Source organism: Acomys minous (genome assembly GCF_964271855.1).
Source record: "Acomys minous genome assembly, chromosome: 1".
Lineage (NCBI taxonomy): Eukaryota > Metazoa > Chordata > Mammalia > Rodentia > Muridae > Acomys > Acomys minous.
In genome coordinates, this window is record NC_140483.1 from 21,181,730 (window position 1) to 21,202,832 (window position 21,103).

Consider the following 21,103-nt stretch of genomic DNA (forward strand, 5'->3'; position numbering starts at 1 on the left):
TGCATCACTCCTGAGACACAGAAGGCCTGTGGGGTAATGAGCACACTCCCACTTCCCAAGCCTGGTCCCTAGCTTAGTGCTGGCTGCAGAGCACTTGAGCTTCCAAGTGTCTGTACTCTCTCCCACATTCATAACTCACCAGCACTCTGAGTACTCAATACGTCTGTCACGGTTCCTCGCTTTTGACTGATTCACTGGAAGGCAGAAAAACCGGGTTTATTTTTATTATTAATTCATTGACTTATTCATCTATCAAACTTTTATTAAATACATCCTACAGGCCATACACTGAGGAAAATGTGCTGCCTCCAGACTGACAGACAAGAATAGAGACAAAGCATTGTAAATGTAACTGTATAAAGCAATGGTTCCTTTCTACTCAGAGAGGAGGTAGGTCATCTTGGCCTCACCTTGACACACAGGCAAGTGTCCAGTGTGATGGAGAAACCTGGAAATTCCATTTCAAGATGGAAGCACAGGAGCAAAGGGTGGGAACCGGGAGAATTCTTGGAATCAGGGGAATGTGGCAAGGCTGGAGAGGTAAGCCACAGAGAGGATGGCGCTGGACGAGTGAGCCTGGCTGGGGATATAGCAACTGGTGACGTTCACACTCGGCCAGGACAATGAAAAGAGTTAAGGATTTGGAATAATGCAATTAGATGTATACTTGGGATCCTATAGAGTCACTGTGAAGAGAGAGCAGAAGAGGAGGTGAACAAAAGAGACAGAGGGGCTACTGTAATTGCTCAGGCAAGAGACGGGACACGCGCTGAGCCACTGGCAATCAAATGGAAATAAGAGACCGGTATGAGTGGTGCTAAAGGCACATGATGGTGGAGGAGAAGGGTGTGGAGAGAGGGGAGCTGGAGGTGATAGGAGACCAGGAAAAAGCTAAAGTGTGGGGGAAGTGATACATTAGAAGGTACTCATCTTAAGGTGAGGTGCTCTTAGCATTACTCAGTGGGGATATCCATCAGTTTAGAGTCTGTGTAAATTAAATGTCTGTTCTGGGCTAGAAGATAGATTTGAGAGTTGTTAACATTAGGTGGTACGTGATGACAGTTGTGTGGGGAGAGTGCTTTGGTTCTTCAGCATGGAGGGTAGAGTGGGGAGAATACGTGTTTAATTTATATTCACTCCTTTGCTCTTATATGTAAATATGTACGTGTCTTAGGTTTCTATTGCTATGATAGGTACCAAAGGCAGCTTGGGAAGAAAAGGGTTTATTTTATCTTATAGCGTGTAGTGTATCAGGCAAGTCGGGAACTGAAGCAGATGTCATGGAGGAATGCTGCTTACGAGCTTGCTCCCCATAGCTTGCTCGGCTTCTTATACAGGCCAGGACCAAGGGTTCAGGAGTGGCACCACCCACAATGGGCTGTGCCCTCCCACATCAATCACTAATTAAGAAAATGCTGAATGCAGCTTTGTCGACAGGGCCACTTGGCTGAAGGCGTTTTCTCAGCTGAGGTTCTCTCTTCTTGATAACTTCAGCATGCATCAAGCTGACAACAATGAGTCAGGACTGGGTATAGTACAATATGTGTGTGGTTTACAATAGCAAAAGTTAAAAGCAACAAAAAATGTTCACCATATATTGTTTTTTTTACTGCAATTAAATAATTGTAATGTAGCTATATAATAAAAATTTGATGGAGACACACACACACACACACAAAAAAGAGATAAATCCTTAAATACAGAGGTTGGGTGTGGTGGCACACACCTTTAATCCCAGAACTCGGGAGACAGAGGCAGGCAGATCGCTGTGAGTTTGAGGCCAGCCAGGTCTACAAAGTGAGTCTAGGACAGCCAAGGCTACACAGAGAAACGTTGTCTTGAAAAACAAACAACAACAACAAAAAACCCAAACAACAGCAACAAAAATCCTTAAATACATACATGGAGTGAGTCTTAAGGTAAGGGATTAGTGTGTTGGCGGGGAGTAAAAACAGTACGTGAGGTCATGTATATGATATACCTTTACTTGTAAATAAAAAGAAGTGCACGTGTTCACAAATTTCAGAATATTAGGACAGACTGTGCAGATATCTGGGCTGAATAGGATAGAGCCAATCTTCCTGCTGGTCTGAAGTCGGGGACCGCGGAAGCCTTTGCCAGACAGCTGTCCTCTCTGGCAGCGTGGGTGGTCAGACTGGGACGTGAAAACAGGAACAATACAGAGCGATGCAGGGACATGAAATTAAAGGCTCAGCAAACTTTCCATCACAGGAACCTGTAATGGCGAAAAGTGGGGGGGGATTAGATGAAATAATAGGGGCTTATTATATATAATAACTGGCAGAAGGAGTAGTTAAGGATTGCAAGGATGCCCTGTGAGGATGTGGGAAGTGCCAGTCCCCACGGCTCCTCTACCCTGCCCTGTCTCGGTTCCTGCTACCTTCCCCAGGAGCATTTCTGCACAGCTTCTGAGCAACCTAGCTGTAGAACCGCCACCCCAAAATGCCTGTTTCCATTTCCCTCCACAACTGCTTCAGGAGGAACAATGAGCAGAGGCCAGATGGTACTTAAGTGACAGTCAACACATCCTCTAAGAGGGAAGCTGAAAAAGATGCAAGGATAGACACAGAGATGGGCAGGGACCTTCGTAAGAGAGAACTGGAGTTTTGTGGTAATTGTTGGGGGAAATGTCGGTTTGCGGCTAGGGCACCAGATCTGACATGGAGGGTCCCAGGCAGTTGGGAAGAAGTCCTTCTCCTTCCTGGACCTGCTCTAGCTTGAAGGGAGCAGATGGGTAGGGTGGGATGGCTCCCAGACAGGCCGGCAATGGAGGCAATGCAGATAAAGATCCATAGCCCCTATCACTTTCCTGGTACCTATCTACATCCCTTTTTGATTTGCCCTCGTCTATAAAGAACACGGGTCTAAAGGTCTCAGCTTCTCACAGCTTTGTGTTAAAGGGACAGAAGCAGAGAGCCTCCCTGTCCAGCTCAGTCTATAGTAGCAAGAGTGACTGAAGAGAGGCCTGTAGGGAAAGTGAACCTCAAGAGCAGAGAGAACCTCAGGTTTATGTCTCTAGCTGCTCCACTCCACCAGGAGCCCCTTGTTTGGGTCTGTGATGGTTTGAATGAAATGTCCCCCCCCCATAATGGCCCCCAGTTGAAAACACTGGGGAAAGTTAGGAGGAGTGGCTTTGTTGGAAGAAGTATGTCTCTGGAGGTGGGCTTCAAGTGTTAAAAAAACAAACAAACAAGCATACAAACAAACAAACAAAAAACAAACAAACAAAAGCCTCACAAAATTGCCATGCTCTCTGCTTTGTCTTGTGGTTCAAGATATGAGGCCTCAGCTTTCTGTTCCTGCCGCCTTCCTACTGCCTGCTGCCATGACTCCCTGACATGATGGACTCTCATCCCTTTGGGACCATAAGCCCAAATAAACTCTTTCTTTTTTTTTCCTATAAGTTGCTTTGTTCACATGGTGTTTTATTACAGCAATATTAAGGTAACTAATATAAGGGTTTGGTTTTTTTTTTTTTTTTGGTTTTTAGATACAGGGTTTCTCTGTGTAGCCTTAGCTGTCCTGGACTCACTTTGTAGACCAGGCTGGCCTTGAATTCACAGCAATCCCCCTGCCTCTGCTTCCCAAGTGCTGGGATTGAAGGTGTGCGCCACCGCACCCAGCTAGATCTTCTGAACTTTGTGACTAGTGAAAAAGAACAGTGCTGGGGCTAGGTAAATAGCCAGTTGGTAAAGTATTTGCCATGGACGTATGATGAACCGAGTTTGGACTCTCGGCCCAAATATAGAGAGCCAGGCGTTCGTGGCAATGTGCCTGGAATTGTAGCACCGAGGAAGCAAAAGCAACAGGACTGAAGCTCACTGGCTAGCTAATCTTGCCAAATCAGTGAATACCAGGTTCAGTGAGCCTCTGTCTCAAAGAAAGGTGGACTGCCACAGATGAAGAAACCCACACTGGCTTTTGTCCTAAGCGCACACAGAAGCCATCCCGTTATCCTGACTGATCTTCAGGTTCTGCCACTGCACATCAAACCAACCTTCATCAAACATAGTCTTTTCTAGGCAGAACACGGCGGGCCGTACCCTCGGGAAGCAGGCAGATCTCTGTGAGTTCAAAGCCAGCCTGGGTTACCCAGAGAGGTCTAGGACAGCCAGCCTACATAGTAAGAGCCTGTGCTGCCTAGGTTTATATCAACTTGACACAGATTAGAGTCATTTAGGAAGCAAGAATCTCAACTGAGAAAATGCTCCAAACCAGACTGCCCTGTAGGCAAGCCTGCACGGCTACTGATGGATGTGGAGGGCCCAGCCCATTGTGGGTTGTACCACACCTTGGTCCCTGGACCTGGACATGATGAGAAAACAGGCTGAGCAAGCCATGAGGAGCAAGCTAGTAAGCAGCACTCCTCCAGGGCTCTGCTTCAGTTCCTGCCTCCAGACTCCTGCCCTGTTTGAATCCGAGCCCTGACTTCCCTCAGTGATGAACTGGTGTGGAAGTTTAAGCTAAACAAAGCCTTCTCTCCTCGACTTCCTTTTGGTTGTGGTGTTTTATCACAGCAACAGAAACCCTAAGACAGACCCTGTCTCAACAACAAAAGGTGCGTTCAAGATTCAGCCTCACCGGTAACCCAGCACCATGGCTGAGGAAGGCATTGCTGCTGGAGGTACAAAAGACATCAACACTGTTCTACAAGTGAGGCTGAAGACCGCCTTCATCCACGATGGCCCAGCATGTGGCTTAGGCAAAGCTGCCAAAGCCTTAGACAAGAGCCAGGTACATCCTTGATGAGCCTATGTATGTTAAGCTGGTGACAGCAACCTAATTAAGGTCGATGACAAGAAGAAACTAGGGGAATGGGTAGGCCTCTGTAGAATCGATCAATAGGGGCCGCCATGGAAAGTGGTTGGGTGCAGTTGTGTGATGGCTAAGGACTATGGCAAAGAAGCTCAGGCCAAGGATGTCATCAGGAGTACTTCAAATGCAAGAAGTGAATAAATAAAGACCTTGGCTCATTAAAAAAAAAAAAAAAAAAAGCTACTCGGAGACAGAGGCAGGTGGATCCCTGTGAGTTCGAAGGCAGCCTGATCTACAAAGAGAGTCCAGGACAGTCAGGGCTCTGTATAAGAGAAACTCTGTCTCGGGAGGGGGCGGAAAAAAAGCCCTCCCACCACAACATCCAAAGACTTTTTTATTTTGATGAACAGTTGTCATTTCCTACCACAGTATCACAACTACTTCCAGCTGGGCGTGGTGGCACAGACCTTTAATCTCAGCACTCGGGCAGCAGAGTTAGGTGGATTGCTGTGAGTTTGAGGCCAGCCTGATCTACAAAGTGAGCCCAAAACAGCCAAGGCTACACAGAGAAACCCTGTCTTGGAAAACAGAAAACCCCCCCCCTCAAAAAAAACCCTCTATTTCCATAGCATTGGTTACTATAAATAATCTAGAGACTACTTAAAGTGTATAGGGGTGTATGTGTGGGTTATATGCAAATACTTGTATGTGAGGAATTGGAGCATCTGAGCCATAAATGTACAAGTTCTTCCTTGCAGCAAACCCTTCTTGAAGAAGGGTTTCTCCCAGCCCCTAGCATCTTCCCCCCCTGAGCTAACCTCAGAAATCTTCATCTGACTGTGTAAAAACCACAGGTTTTGTTTTTTGTTTGAAGGACTAGGGAACCCTATGCTTGCTCTTCATGAGGCATGAGGCAGGTCTTGTGTGGAACTGAAGGAGCCTGAGCGTGCTGTCAGTCGGGCTGCATTTTGACTTCTGTCTTGCCATGCTCATTCTTTCAACTTTATGAGTCATTTACTTTGCAAAATTGGTGTGAGCAGAGAGAAGTTATAGCGCTGGGTACCAACCAGGAGGCCCAGAGCACGCGGGTTCAAGTGATCTCCACCACTGGGGGAGGGAAAAATGTGCCCCTCCCGGTCACACTTTCCCAAGAGCCACCCTCCCTCTACCCTCAGTTCCTCTGATGTTTGTTTGTTTGTTTGTTTGTTTGTTTTGGTCATTACTACCTCCCCACCCCACCCCTGTGCTTCTTTTAATATGCAAATGTTGCTAGGAAGATAAGAAACCACACCATATCTGCTTAGAAACTATTCTAGATGTTTTATAAATGTCCAGAAAAAAATTTAAATCTCCTCGGATAAGCAGGCTTACATGAAACTATGAGCTCATTTCTGTAAAAGTGCAAGCTTAAGCACTGGGAGAAAAGTGCTTTAAATCAATCTGAGCTTCAGGAGGAAGAAGTCAACAGTCAAGGTCTAGTAAGGGGGAAAAGAGAGCTCTTGTTTTCTCGACTGAAAGAAATCTTATGAAACTCTTTACTCTAAGTGACCTAGAGAATATAGCACAAAACAATTCCTTTTAACTCTACTCAACAACGGTTTTTATACTGCTACACGATGTTGCATGAAGCAGTTGAAAGCCATGAAAGAATAAACATATATGGGGCGACCCAGAGCAAAGTGTCAGCATCAAAGGCATGTGTCCCATCTAATTGGAAGTTTCTAGAACAGCCCAAGAAAGATTAGAAGGCTGCTGTGAGGGCATGTGCTATACTTGAAGAAACCAGCATGGACCAGGCACAGGGATGGGAATCACAGGGCGTTTTAGAAAACATGGTTAGGTCTAGATGGAGCAGGGGATAGAAGTAGGGGTGAGTGGAAAGTGAGAACGGGTGACAAGATTGTCCCTGGGACCAAGATGAAGCAGAGGAAGTTTAGGGGCAGTCAAGCACCTGTGTCTTCCACTCTTTCTATCCCTCACCGCTTGAGAGAGTCTCAGGGACACTCTTTAGATGGACCTCTGGGCCACACATGCTTCTCTGCAATGATCTGAATCCGTAGTTCTACTCAGATCAGAACTACTGCACTTGCCTCAGCCTCCCTTGTCCTACCCCTCGTCACAGGCTCTTTCTCTTTTCCACACACCCCTTGTGCCCTCTACCAGTCCTGGCACATCTTATCCCCCTGTCCCTTGACCTAACAGCTACCTCTGTTGTCTCTCAAAAGCGACAGTGATACAGTGATAGATACCCAGCATTGTTGTCCAAGTGCCTCCCCCTTTCTTCCACTTATGGGCCGCACTCAACAGGCTACCCAGGGCTCTTCGGATTCCCCCCTTTCCGTGTCCAGTGTCAGACGCAGGAATTGCAGGCCCACCCCAAGTCTAGAACCTTTCCATGTGTGAGGTAGCTGAAGAGGTCACATGTTGATTGCCTTCTCTTATGGATCCCAGAAATTCATATTCTGGCCAGGCTCTGGCCCCTGGTACTTCATAATGTGAACATATTTACCGTCTTGAAGGAGTTAACAGTTAAAATGAGATTAGAATGAGCCCTGCACTGGCTAGTTTTATGTTGACAGAAGCTAGCTAGAGTCATCAGAGAGGAAGAGGCCTCAACTGAGAAAATACCTACCTAACATAGGCTATAAGCAGGCCTGTCCTGTAGGACATTTTTCTAAATTAAGAATTGAATGGGAAAGTCCCAGCACACAGTAAATGGTGCTATGCCTGTGCTGGTGGCCCTGGGTTCTATAAGAAATCAGGCCATAGGAGAAAAGCCATAGGAGCAAGCAAGTAAGTAGCATTCCTCCATGGCCTCTGCGTCAGCTCCTGTCTTCAGGTTCCTGGCCTGTTTGGGTTCCTGCCCTGACTTTCTTCAGTGATGGAACATGATGTGGAAGTGTAGGACAAATAAACCTTTTCCTCTCCAATTAGCTTTTGGTCATGGTGTTTCATCACAATAATGATAAACCTAATTAATACAGGCCCTAATCCAATCTGTCTCATATTCTCATTAAAGGAGGGCACTTGGATACAGACACATAGGAAGACCATGTGAAGCCTAGTGAGAAGAGGGCCCTCCACCTGCAGCTGGCCTCAGAAGAAACAGACTTGCTGAAATCTTGACTCAAACTTGTAGGCTCCACCCAGAACTATTAAAAAATAAAATCCTGTTTCTTCTTCTTCTTCTTCTCCTCCTCCTCCTCCTCCTCCTCCTCCTCCTCCTCCTCCTCTCTACCTCCCCCCCCCACTCTCTCACTCTTTTGGTTTTTCGAGACAGGGTCTCTCTGTGTAGCCTTGGCTGTCCTGGACTCACTTTGTAGACCAGGCTGGCCTCGAACCTGCCTCTGCCTCTCAAGTACTGGGCTTAAAAGCTACCTCGTCTCTCATAGTCCAGGCTAGCCTCCCACTTCCTATGTAGCCAGAGATTACCTTTAGCATCTGATCTTCCTGCCTCCGTTTCCCAAGTGCTGGGATTACATGCATAAGCCATTCCTGGTTTGTATAGTGCTGAGGATGAAACTCAGGCTTTCATATGAGATAGATAGCTCTATCGCCCAAGCTACGTCCTCAGCCTTCCAATGTGTGGTTTGTAAGCCCCAATGTCTATGATTTATTCTTAAAGTTGTCCCGGCACACTGACTGAGCCTCCTAAAACCATGCTGAAGAGGATGGACCACAGAGGCATTTATAATCTTCTCAGCGCCTGCCAAATCTATGTGCCTCTTCTGTTTTGTGTTCATACTTGCAAAATTGGCCAGACTCTGAGTTTTATGACCCAGCTACCCTGGATAGCACTGATTAGACCAAGGGCCAAGGGCTTGGCTAGCCCAGTGGTTTCAGGGGAGGGCTCTGTTTTGTATGGAGCCAAGTTCTCTCAGAGAACTTTGAGCACCAGCTGGGAATCCAGAAAGAAGTGAAAGTAGAGAGCAAAGCTGAGCAAGGAGACAAACTATAACTGAAGCCCCATTTGCAGGGTCAGCAAGGTCACTCGACAGCCAAAGTGTCTGCCATTTCCCAATGGTCATAGAGTGACACCCACCATTCCATGAGGCCATACGAGGAGACTTGTCACACAGAAGAACGCTTTCTTCTTAGTGCTTGCTTGAGCTCTCCGAAGCCTCAGCCTCTGTCTTTTTTTTTTTTTTTTAGTAATCTGAAAGATCCGAACTAAAACGCTAAAGTGCCCTTCTGTGCTGCCACCCTGCCACAGCAGCCAAGCTGTCTGTCCCTCAGGCCTGGTGTTTAACGACCTTCCCCAGAATGATGCTGATGCCCTCACCTATCTGCAGCGCATTATCAGGTGCTACCAACACAATAGAGATCTTTGTGTGCCGATATTGAAAGAACACCAACATCTCAAAGGGAACAAGTTATAAATCTGCGCATTCAGTATGAAAACATTTGTGCTGAAGAACAAATCTGCGTCTTTGGCGTATGCATATAAAATAAGGCACGCATACAGATAATAGGAAAACAGAGCAGGGGGTTGAGGTACAGTTCAGCGTAGCTCGGAGTACTTGCCCAGGATATGTAAGAAGCTCTGAGTTCATCCCCAACCCGTGGATAAGCTGAGTGTCGTGACACAAGCCTGTAATACCAACACATGGGAAGCAGAGGCAGAAAGATCATAAGACTGTGCTGGGGTACATGTACGTAGTGACAACCTGCAATAATAATAACAACAACAACAACAACAATAATAATAATAAGCATTTCATGTAGTGTAAGGAGGAGAAAGTTGAAAGTTGCAAGTTCTTACAAATTAGTCCTGGAACTAGTAAGCAAGGGAATGGAGGATGACCAATAACTGACCCTTGGTAAGGAGAAAAGAGTAAATTTGGTCACTGTAACCCATGTAAAGGTAAAAGAGAGAACTGACACGTCAAAGTTGTCCTCTGACTTACACACACACACACATCACCACCATCATCATCACCACTATCATCATCATCATCATCATCATCATCATCATCATCATCAAACAAAACAAAGCAAAAACCAGAATCTGGACAGCAGCAAAGTCCAGGAGAACAAGAAGCTGAAATGGAAAGACCCTGACACATGGAATGACATTAGTCTCAGCACAAATGAGACAGATCACTACTATGGGCTGAACTGTGTTCCCCTCAAAGTCCATAAGCTTCTGGGCATGATGACGCCGCCTTTAATACCAGCACTTGGGAGGCAGAGGCAGTTGGATCACTGTGAGTTGGAGGCCAGCCTGGTCTGCAAAGTGAGTCCAAGACAGCCAAGATAAAGTAGAGAAACCCTGTCTCAAAAAAAAAAAAAAAAAGTCTATAAGCTGATATCCTCAGAATCTCAAAAAGTAACTGCATTTAGATACAAGGCCTGTAAAGAAATAATAATTAGAGATAAGGTCAGTAAATAGGACATAATCTGTTCTGATGGTGCCCTTCTACCTAAAGGAAAACTAGCCAGAGAGACAGGCATGCAAAAACCAAGGGAGCACACAGGGAGATGACCATCTGTATGAGCCAACAAGAGAGAACTCAGAACACGCCAACCCTGCCGACCCCTCAACTCTCAGACTTCCGGTCTCCAGAACTATGAGGAGATCAAAATCTGTATTCAAACCCCAGCCTGAGCTGTTCGCTATGGCAGCCTGAACTGTTCATGCATCTACTGAGTCTGTGGTTTTCCAAAAAAGAATGGAAGAGAGCCTCTGGCCCGACTGAAAAAGGGAAGCGGCCAGCAATCACGTGAATAAGAGAAACAGCTGAAGGCCTTAGGAGAGGCTAAGCCGTAACTGGCTTCAGTATGTGTGTGAACGGGGTGGCCCGGAACAAGGGCAGCAGCGGAAGGAGACCCCCTTTCACACTGCTCTGTTCTCTGGTTCCTGCCCTGGTTCAGACTGGGTTGTTTTGCCCTCTGCTCTAAACTGGAGCCCCCAGGTCTCTCTCCCGCAGGAGACTCTGACTTGAGGAGCTCAGTTGAGTGCCAGCCTCCAGCTGCTGCGCCTTTGGAGAGGTCTGAGGCTTACCCAGAGTCGACCAGTGCCCCCCCTCCCCACCCCCCGGGATGTTTCTGGTCAATTTCTGAGCACAGCTGGATACTAGAGAAAGACTATTTTCTGTCTGATCAGGAGCTATTTTGTCTGATCAGGAGCATAGTTTCTGTTCTGAGACACCTCACCCCCTACCCCAAGCCAGCTTAGGTTTTCTCAAACCAGCTCCTCCCATCAGCCCGCTTTTCCCTACCCAAGCTCTCTATAGATGTCTTACCTGAAGCCTCTCCCTGCCTGACCATGTGCCACCAGAGTGCTAGGACTAAAGGCGTGGGCCACCACACCGGGCTGCTAAATTTGTTGTAGTCCCTGCTTCTTTCGACTGACCTGGCTGCCCCAGGCGCCCTCCTTGATCCCCTTCTCCACACCAGCTAGAGTCCTAAAATTCAAATCTAATCTTGTTGTGTTCTGCTTTCAAGATATCTGGACATTTACAAGATAAAATTGAGAGACACAAGTCTCTTGGGATTCAGCCCTGAGCTCAACTGTCTGCTCTCCTATCTTCCGTCCCTACCCACTTCTGTCAGCTATACGGAATGTTCTGTACTCTTGTAAACCCAAGTGCTTTTTTTTACATCAAGGCTTTTGGCTGAAAATTCCTTCATGAAACATTCTTCCCCATTTCCCAATTTTTTACACACATGCGCGCGCGCACGCACACACACACACCACACACACACACTTTCTACCAATCTTTGGGTTCTCAATAAGACCCACTTCAAATGTCTCCTCCATAAAAGGTTTCTGAGAACAAAGGCTTTCATCCTTGAGCACACCACAGCCTCCTCGCAAACAGCAGAGACTAGGAGCCTCGATGACATTTCCCCCTCACAGTTCTGAAGGCTAGAAGGCTGAGAAGGAGGTGTTTCTGGTTTGGTTCCTTTTGAGTCCTTGCTTCTTGGCTTGCAATTGGCTCTCTTCTTCCCATGAGCTCTCCAGGCCTTTCCTCTGTCCCTGTATCCCTAAAGTCTCCCAATTTCCTCTTCTTACAAAGACACATTTAGATTAGGGCCAACTCTGATGACTTATCTTGGGTACCTTTAAGATACCCTATATACACTAGGCACAGTGGCGCACGCCTGTCATCCCAGCATTCAGGAAGGTAGTTCGAGGCCAGCCTGGTTCACAAAGGGATTCCAGGACAGAGAGAGGGGGGGCGGCAGACAGACAGACAGACACAGACAGACAGACAGACAGACAGACAGACCCTAAATGTGTTCACATTCTGGGAGGCAAGCAGACAGTCCTGCCTAAATGGCACACCCACCCAAACAAAATCATATCTGGTTGTGCTATTTCAACACTAATACCTAAGACATTTTCAAACTTCCCAGCTGTGATGTTCATGAACCACGCCTCCAGAGGAACTGGCCGGAACTGCCGAGGTGGAGCTTGTTCAAACCCGGGAAATCACACAATCCTCAGATGGCTACAGGTGGTCAGTCACCCGAGCCTGTCACCTGTTATCTTTCCCCCATGTGTATAGAGCACTGTCAGCATCCTAAGTCCCAGCCAATGAGAAGCATTCATGGCAGAGGAAGTCACGATGGCAGAACCAGCTTCTGTCAGTGGTGGAGGTAAAAACCTGAGGATGCTTGCTCACGTCTCTGCACATCAGGAAAGGGAGAAATCAGCTGGAAGTGAGGCCCAGCTGTACCTCTGAGGGCCCCATCCCAGGCCATCCTCCCTCCAGTTCCTAAAGGTTCCACAACCTCACAAGACAGGACCAACCCCTGGGGGCCAAGGGTCCAAACACGTGACGATGCCGGGGGCACCTCACAGTCAAACCATAACATGTGCACACCCACCATATTAGGCACTCTTCTCGTTGTTGTGGCAAATAGCTGGCAAAGGCAACTTAACGAAGGAAGAGTCGGTTTGGGCTTGCAGTTTGAGGGGACACAGTCCACCGTGGAGGAGAAAGTAAGTATGGCCGCAGGATCCTGAAGCTGCTAGTCACCTTGAAGTAGAGAGGTCGAGTCATGCTCAGCTAGCTGTCGCTTCTTTATGTAGCCTAGGACCCCACAGCCTGATGCCATCCACAATTTGGGTGGGTTATCTCACCTCTATGAACCAAATGTAGAAAATTCCTCATAGACATCCCTAGGGGTTTGTTTTCATGGGTCAAATTAACAAGACTAATGGTCACACCCCAGAGTGCTGAAATTTTGTTGGGTTCTTACCGCTGGCTGCCCATGGCTCATGGCTCTTCAGCCACTGAATGCAAACTTGCATCAGTAAGTAACCAGAAGTTTCCCAGGCCTCCAGCCTCAGACTGAAGCTGCCACACTGGCCCCTTTGTCCTGAGGATTCCAGGTTCTTGGGCTGAGCAGCCATTAGTTTATCTATTTCCAACCTGCAGATGGATGTTGCGGGGTCATTTTGCCTCTGACCAGGAAAGCTGGTTACAGATTTTTTTTTTAAGAGTCAGAGGAACAGGAAGCTCACTGTGAGAGTTCATCTCATGGAGCTGTTAGAGAAGCCATACCCATGAAGTCTCAACAACATGGCTGTCCGAATAAGGGCACCAACAGACATACTTAGATGAAAAGGAAAGATCCCATAGGACCTCAACCCTCCAAAAGGAAGCACAGACAAATCAGGAATGCTGAGAGTGGGAGAAATAGCCCTCCTCAGGGAAGAGCCTCCAGTTGCAAATGGTCAAAACTGAAATTCCTGAGCAAGCTGGGCAGTGGTGGTGCACGCCTTTAATCCCAGCACTCAGGAGACAGAGGCAGGTGGATCTCTGTGAGTTCGAGGCCAGCCTGGTCTACAAAACGAGTCCAGGATAGCCAACACTACACCGAAAAACACTGTCTCAAAAAATAAAAAACAAACAAACAAAAAACATGAGCAGGTTGGAGGTATATATTTAGGAATGTATACTAGGCATATATTCTTTGTCGCTACATACATATGTGTGTAACAGCACTATATATGTATGTAACAATAATTACAGAAATAGAGGCCACAAACTTGAGAAAGAGCAAAACAATGCATGGGAAGGATTGGAGGGAGGAAAGAGAAAATTATGTAATTATATTTTAATTTCAAAAAAATTAAAGCTAATTTATAACTGCCCTCATACTTTCATACATATCTTATTGATTCCATTCCTCTAGACGACCCCACCAAATGCACTTAGTGGAAACTAAAGTGTGTGAAGTAGCTCTATAGTTTTAATATTTATTGTATGCTGAAACAGAGTAGATTAAATAGAATATATTTATTGATTTCATCCATTTCTTTTTACCATTAATAATGTGCTCCTAGAATGTTTAAATTTTTTCTTTTTGAGACAGGATTTCATGTATCCTTGATGGCCCCAGACTTGTAGCAAAGGATGGCCTTGAACTTCTCATCCCCCTGCCTCCACTCCCCAAGTTCTGTAATTACAGGTGTTCACCACCACACCTCATTTATGGGGTGCCCGGATTGAACCTGGGATTTGTGCATGCCATGCAAGTCCTTTGCCACCTAAGCTCCAGCTCCAGCATTAAAAAAAAAAAAAATCTGTATTTTTACAGCCTATATAAACAGAGCCAGGTCATGGCCAAGTAGATTCCCAGTTTGAGGAAACCCATTCCTTACTGCTCACCTCCACAGGGGAAACCCTCCAGGCCTCTCTCAGCTCCTATGGACCATGTTCCTTCCTGGTGGACTGCATTCAGTGTCGCCTTGCCTCTCCCAAAGCCTGGTGGCCACCTGGGAATGCGTTCTCTTTCTCCCTGGGACTGTAGGTCTTGGCACAAGAAGCTTCAATCATAGGATGTCAGCTGTACAGGTGACACCAGTGTTGGTAAACAAGCTGATTTGTTTGTTTCGGGTTTTTGTGTTTGTTATTGTTGTTGTTGTTCAAGACAGAATTTTTTTTGGTGTAGTGCTGCCTGTCTTGGAACATACTCTGTAGATCAAGCTGGCCCCTAACTCAAGAGATCTCCTGGCTTCTGCTTCCCTAGTGCTGGATTAAAGGCATGCGCCACCACGCCCAGCTTTATCAACTGATTTCTTTTTCTTTCTTTCTTTCTTTTTTTTTTACAACCAGCTTCTGACTACAGACATTCTCACTTGGTAGTTCAAAACTCAAGCAGGAAAGAAAGTTGGTCAAATCTCAGCTCTATTGTTATCAGAGTAGATGACCACACCAGGGCTTTCTACCAAGCCATGTGTCAGCAGCCTTATCTGAAGGAAACAGTTATGAAGTGTTGGTCATTAAGACAGCAGCACCCAAGCTTGGCATGGTTTCAAGGTGCTGGGTCCACAGCATGTTTCTCCATGCAAAGCTTGGTACAGTTTTGTTTTGCTTAGGTTTTTTCGAGACAGGGTTTCTCTGTGTAACAGCCCTGGCTGTTCTGGACTCAAACTCACATCGATCCACCTGCCTTTGCCTCCCAAGTCTGGGAGGCACCACCATGCCCAATCCCGGTACAGTTATTTTTATAAAGCTGTGTTTGTTTCTCTTAGCTTATTTCTTAGCCCAGCTAGCACATAAATAATTGAGACTCTTTTATATCTGTTTATAAGGCTTCTTTTTCTTTCTTTCTTTCTTTTTTTTTTTTTATTTAATGTATGAGTGTTCTATCTCCATGTACACCTGCATGCCAGAAGAGGGTATCAGATCCCAGTAAAGATGGTGGTAATCCACCATGTGGTTGCTGGGAATTGAACTCAAGACCTCTGGAAGAACAGCCAGTGCTCTTACCCACTGAGCCATCTCTCCAGGCCTGTTTATAAGGCTTTACAACACAATCTTGAGCAGTTTAAGTCTTAACCCTCTATGTTATCCTGACTCCATCTTTTCCACAACTTGCTTTTTAGTTCTTATGGTTGCTCCAGCTGAGTCATTTTCATCTCTCCTGCACCTCTGCCTGTGGCTGAATGGCCTACTTCTTCTCCTAACTCCTCCTCCCCTGCTGGCAGGAAGTCCAGCCCTATTCTCTGCCCCGATCATTGGTTGGCTTTGAGCTGTTTTATTGACATATCAGGAGGCCAACTGGGGAGCAGAGTTTACACAACATTTAGACAGGAAACCAGAATCTAAACTACACAGGGGTAACCTTATGCCTATAGTAACTTCTTCATGACTAGTCTCTGCCAAGATGGACAGATGCTAGGGAGAGACTAAAAGCAGCAGAGAAAAGAATTGCCCTTCCCATGGGCTGCCTGCCCCCGGTCATTTTCCCAGTAGGCTGGTCTCTGTCCGAAGCTCCCATCAGTGCTCCCAGAAGGAACCTCATGTCTCCAACTGGAGTGTCCACAGCAGCCAGGCAGCACCCATACTTACAGGTCTGAGCTCTGCCAGGCTCCTCCTTCCATGGAACTGGAGAGGACGGGACATGGTTAAGTGGGGAAGGACTTTTTACCCCTATTGTAAGGCAAGATAGTTCTGTCTTTATATCCTTGTTCCCCAGCCACTAAGAGTTAGTCTGTCTTTTTACCTCCTCCCTCGTGCTGTCCCTCCCCCTTACCCCCCCCTCCCCCCCTATCTCTCTCTCATTCTCCTGACTCAATAACTAATTTCCCATTGAACACACTCTGTTAGCATGCCTTGTATGGTTACTGTTTTCCTGGGTAAGCACTAATGACTGTGAGGGCTTTTGTTCTGTGGTAGAGCAAAGTTTAGGGTGACCTTCATGGTTCCAGAACCTTTCTTCCCCTTAAGTGGGGAAAGCACCTGTGACCTAAATATAAACCACAGAATGTGACAAAAAGGGACTTCATTTATGTAATTAAAGTCTCTAGAGCCAGGTGGTAGCGGCACACGCCTTTAATCCCAGCACTTCGGGAGGCAGAGGCAGGTGGATTGATGTGAGGTCGAGGCTAGCCTGGTCTACAAGCCAAGTCCAGGAAAGCCAGGACTCAGAGAAACCCTATCTTGAAAAACTTGAGGGGGGAAGAAGTCCCTAAATAGCTGAGTTTGCATTCACAAAAAGCAAGATGATCTAGGACGGGTCTGATTGGGTCAGATGAGAACCTGCAAAAGAAGAATCAGGCCTTCCCTGAGGTCAGAGAGATCTTCAACCATAAAGAGCTAGGGTTAGCTTCTAGAACCTGGGGCCCTGCCCCCAGGTGGCACCAAGCAACACCCTAAGATCGTGCAATCTCAAGAAAACGAATTTAGCCAACAACCCGCATGAGCTGGGCAGAACATCCCCTGCAGAGGAGTCTCCAGATGCAAGAAAACAAATCCCAATTAAAATCATGACAGGAGCCTGGGACAGAGCACCAATAAGCCATGCGGAACCTCCGATGGGAACTGCGAGCCGGTGCGCACTTCCTTTTAAGCCACTAGACATGTGGCAGTTTGTTACACAGCAACAGAAAATGAACACAATCTCTAAAAGCTTTAATTTGCCCACGAGGCAAATTAAACATAATGTTTAAACTATCCATGAAAACCCCAGGAAAGCTGACACTGATGCCCAACACAGCCAGTCTTTTTCTTCTAGATTAGCCCACACAGCACCAGGGGAAGCACTCGGCTTTCATTCGGGGACCACAGGGTTCAAAATTGCATGTATTTTGAAACATTAAACTCACATTCATTGTCTCAAGATGTCACACAAGAAAACTGAGATTTATGAAGAGGGAAGTGGTGTCTCCCTCACGCCCGCATTCCACAGCTCTTACTGAACCGAACAGCAAGGAATCCTCTACATGTTTACAGACGTCTACTGCTAAAATACATAACTGCCTTTGCCTAAATTGGACAAGGATATCCTGGGATGCTTCTTTATTTGAGCTTTTGTGTTTGCATTTTTTTTTTAAATTAACAAGACAACTGTGATAAGTACCGGAGAAGCTTCTCTTTGTTTTTACTTGAAGGTGCTTAGTTTATCCAAAGACTGAATGGAACCTGCCAATAATCCATTGATTAAAGAAAAGAAAGCAAGCACTCAGAAGGAAGCCGAAATCAGATCTAAGTATTTTCTTCCATCCTTTCTGTAAAAGATGGCAATAAATAATCCCTCCACGGTCAGTTCTCACACTCAAGGATGGCAATTCGTAACAGAAGAAATCAGTGTAAATGTGTCATACACAGACTGAACTGCGGGCTCTGCTTTCTATGGTGTTAGCTACTACGTTGTAGTAGTCTTAACTGCTGTCTTCTTAGTCATAAAGTCAAAGCTGATAGCCACAGAGATTACAGTTTATTCACACACCTTTTCTCTTGGTCCTTTGGAACAAGATCTCACTGTGCAGCCCAGGTTGGCCTGGGGATCACCATGTAGCTGAGGCTAGCCTCGAGCTTGCAGTTCTCTCACCTGTACCTCCCAATTACTGAGGTGACAGGCATACACCTTGGCAGGCTGAAAATAGCATTTCTGTCCAAAGGGAAATATCTATATGTGATATGTTTAAGTTTTCAGGTGTTCCTTAAAGTAGTTCTAACAGGTTCCTATATCAATTAAGGAGTTAATTGAATACAAATTAAATTTTGATGTGATCTAGTTTCTTATTGCATGTTTTTAGTTTTTTATTTTTTGAAAGCATCTTTTAAGCCTGGCGTGGTGGCACACACCTTTAATCCTAGCACTCAGGAGGCAGAGACAGGTGGATTGCTGTGATTTCGAGGGCAGCCTGGCCTACAAAGTGAGTCCAGGACAGCCAAGGCTACACAGAGAAACCCTGTCTCAAAAAAAAAAAAAGTATCTTTTAATCAGCGGTCAATGCAGAGTGCCACCCACATGCAGAAGCAACCGCCCATTATGGTATCCATATAGAAGTAGACTGAAGAAAGACCTCATGATGGCCCTCACCTCTCCATCCTTATGACCTGTGGCTTCTATCTTCACTTAGCTCTGAGAGGTGAAAATCTCAGGCATCCCCAGTTAGAGAAACAAGGCCCAGGGGCAAAGGTCATGAGTCAATCTGGAAAGGGTCCAAATGAAATGTCTTTAGGCATGACCGCTCAGATGTCCTCAAGAGAATCGGGAGGAAAGGGCCAGGACTTGAGAAAGTATCACAAACAAAAGCAACAGCATCACCAAGCAAGGGCCATGGTCCAAGTCACGTGACTCACCTGCGTCCTAACAGTACTGCGTCAATCAAGCTAGGTTAGAACTAGCCTGCTCCGATCCCTCCCTTTACATAGCAAATAAGGTTTATTGTTGTTGTTTTGTTTTGGGTTTGTTTTGTTTTTTGTTTGCTTGTTTGTTTGTTTTTGGTTTTTCGATACTAAGTTTCTTTGTGTTAGCCCTGGCTGTCCTGGACTCGTTTTGCAGACCAGGCTGGCCTCGAACTCAGAGATCTGCCTGCCTCTGCCTCCGGAGTGCTGGGATTAAAGGCGTGCGCCACGACCGCTCGGCTGCAAATAAATTTTTAAGTATTAGCAAATACATAAGCTAAAAGCAGGCTTCCGTATTGTCTCAGTACCAGCGTTGTTCACACTGCTCCAGTTCTCCTGTGTCTGCGTGACTCTCTGTAATTCAGTTCTGACACGGTCCACCGGGAGTTGGCATCTGGCTTCCACAGGGCTCAGCTCCCTTCAGGAACTAATCACAGGAATTAGGCTGCCAGATTGTCTGCATCTCAGCTCAATGATTTGTCAGCGCAGCGGCCGGGACTGCGGAAGCTACGATGGTTCTCGTTAGCGGTCTATGATAAATGACACAAAATGAACAGCCAGACGGAAAGAGTTCACGAGGTAAGGTTCAGGTTCGGGAGGGTCCTGAGCACAGCGCTTTCTGTCCCCATAGAATCGGAGCATGCCGCCTTCCTGCGCATGAGAAGTGCTTACCGTCAGGGAAGCTCTTGCCCCCATTCTTTAGGGGCTTTTAAGAGAAATTCCCATGACAGGCACGATTAATGAAATCAATGTAGGCACGGGAGTAGGATTGAAAGTTGCAAGGCTTGGTCTCCGGTGACTAGCCCCTAACCTGAATCAATTCAGGGGACTCTACTGAGAGTCTCCTCCTTAAAATAAAAACAGACACAATTGAATGGTACTGCCTACCAATAATGACATTATTGCGATAACACAAAATTTCAAGAACTTTAGGAGCGTTCTTCTATGGACAAAGACTACTTTTTTTTTTTTAACTTCACCTCAGCAGCAGATCCAGATAAATCCACCAGAAAGTCCAACAGAGCTATGACACTGTATCTAAATAGTTATATGTATGTCTGTTAAATGACAAAAATTCTTATGTCTGATCCAACTATACACTGTTCAGAGACAATGTTTAAAAGAGAAAAAAAAAAGATGATGGGGCTGGTGCATGGTTGGTATATGCATTAACTACTTTTGTTTTGTTTTGTTTTGTTGGAAACAGGGTTTCTCTGTGTGGCCTTGGCTGTCCTTGAAACTCATAGATATCTGCCTGCCTCTGCCTCCCCAGTGCTGGGGATTAAAGGCGTGTGCCACCAACGCCAGGTGCATTAACTACTTTTTATTGCCAAGTTGGCTTACTTCGTTGGTGGAGATAACCCATCAGTTAGTTGGGTTTTTGTTTTATTTTGTTTTGTTTTTTGTCAGTTTGGCACAAGCTAGAGTCATGTTAGAAAGGGGATCTTGCTGGGGGTGGTGGCGCATGCCTTTAATTCCATCATGCCTTTAATCCCAGCACTCAGAAGGCAGAGGCAGGCTGATCACTGTGAGTTCGAGGCCAGCCTGGTCTACAAAGTGAGTCCAGGACAGCCAAGGCTTACACAGAGAAACTATCTTGAACCCCCCCAAAAATAAACACTGTCATGAAAAACTAAAAAAAAAAAGAAAGGGGATCTTAAATGGGGAATGGCTCCATCAAATGGCCTATTGGCAAATACATGGGGCATTGTCTTAATTAATGATTGAGGAGGATGGGTCCGGCCCACCGTGGGTAGTGCCACCCTTAGGCAGGTGGTCTAGGTGCTATTAAGAATACAGGTTGAGCCGGGCGTGGTGGCGCACGCCTTTAATCCCAGCACTCGGGAGGCAGAGGCAGGGGGATTGCTGTGAGTTCAAGGCCAGCCTGGTCTACAAAGCGAGTCCAGGACAGCCAAGGCTACACAGAGAAACCCTGTCTCAAAAAACCAAAAAAAAAAAAAAAAAGAAAGAAAAAGAAAACAGGTTGAGCACGGTGACACACGTCTTTAATCCCACAAAGCGAGTCTAGGACAGCCAAGGGTAGCACAGAGACCCTGTCACAAAAAACAAACAAACAAACAAACAAAGAAGCAAAACCAGGTTGAAAAAAAGTAGTTTCTAAGGAACAATAGCAAAGCCGATCTCTAACCTCCAATTACATATACACATACACACCTGCACATACTTTTGGGCACAGACACACTCATACACACATTATATCAATATTACAC

At 46.1% G+C, this 21,103-nt stretch overlaps 1 long non-coding RNA gene across 1 annotated transcript in view; it reads right to left on the reverse strand.

The window, feature by feature from the left end:
• Positions 1-1,969: 1,969 nt before the first annotated feature.
• The window catches only part of LOC311597382, a 31,870-nt gene continuing 12,736 nt past the window's right edge, over positions 1,970-21,103 (reverse strand). The window contains exon 2 of the long non-coding RNA XR_014779210.1: positions 1,970-2,236. This is a non-coding gene — a long non-coding RNA (uncharacterized lncRNA). The remainder of the gene's footprint in view (positions 2,237-21,103) is intronic.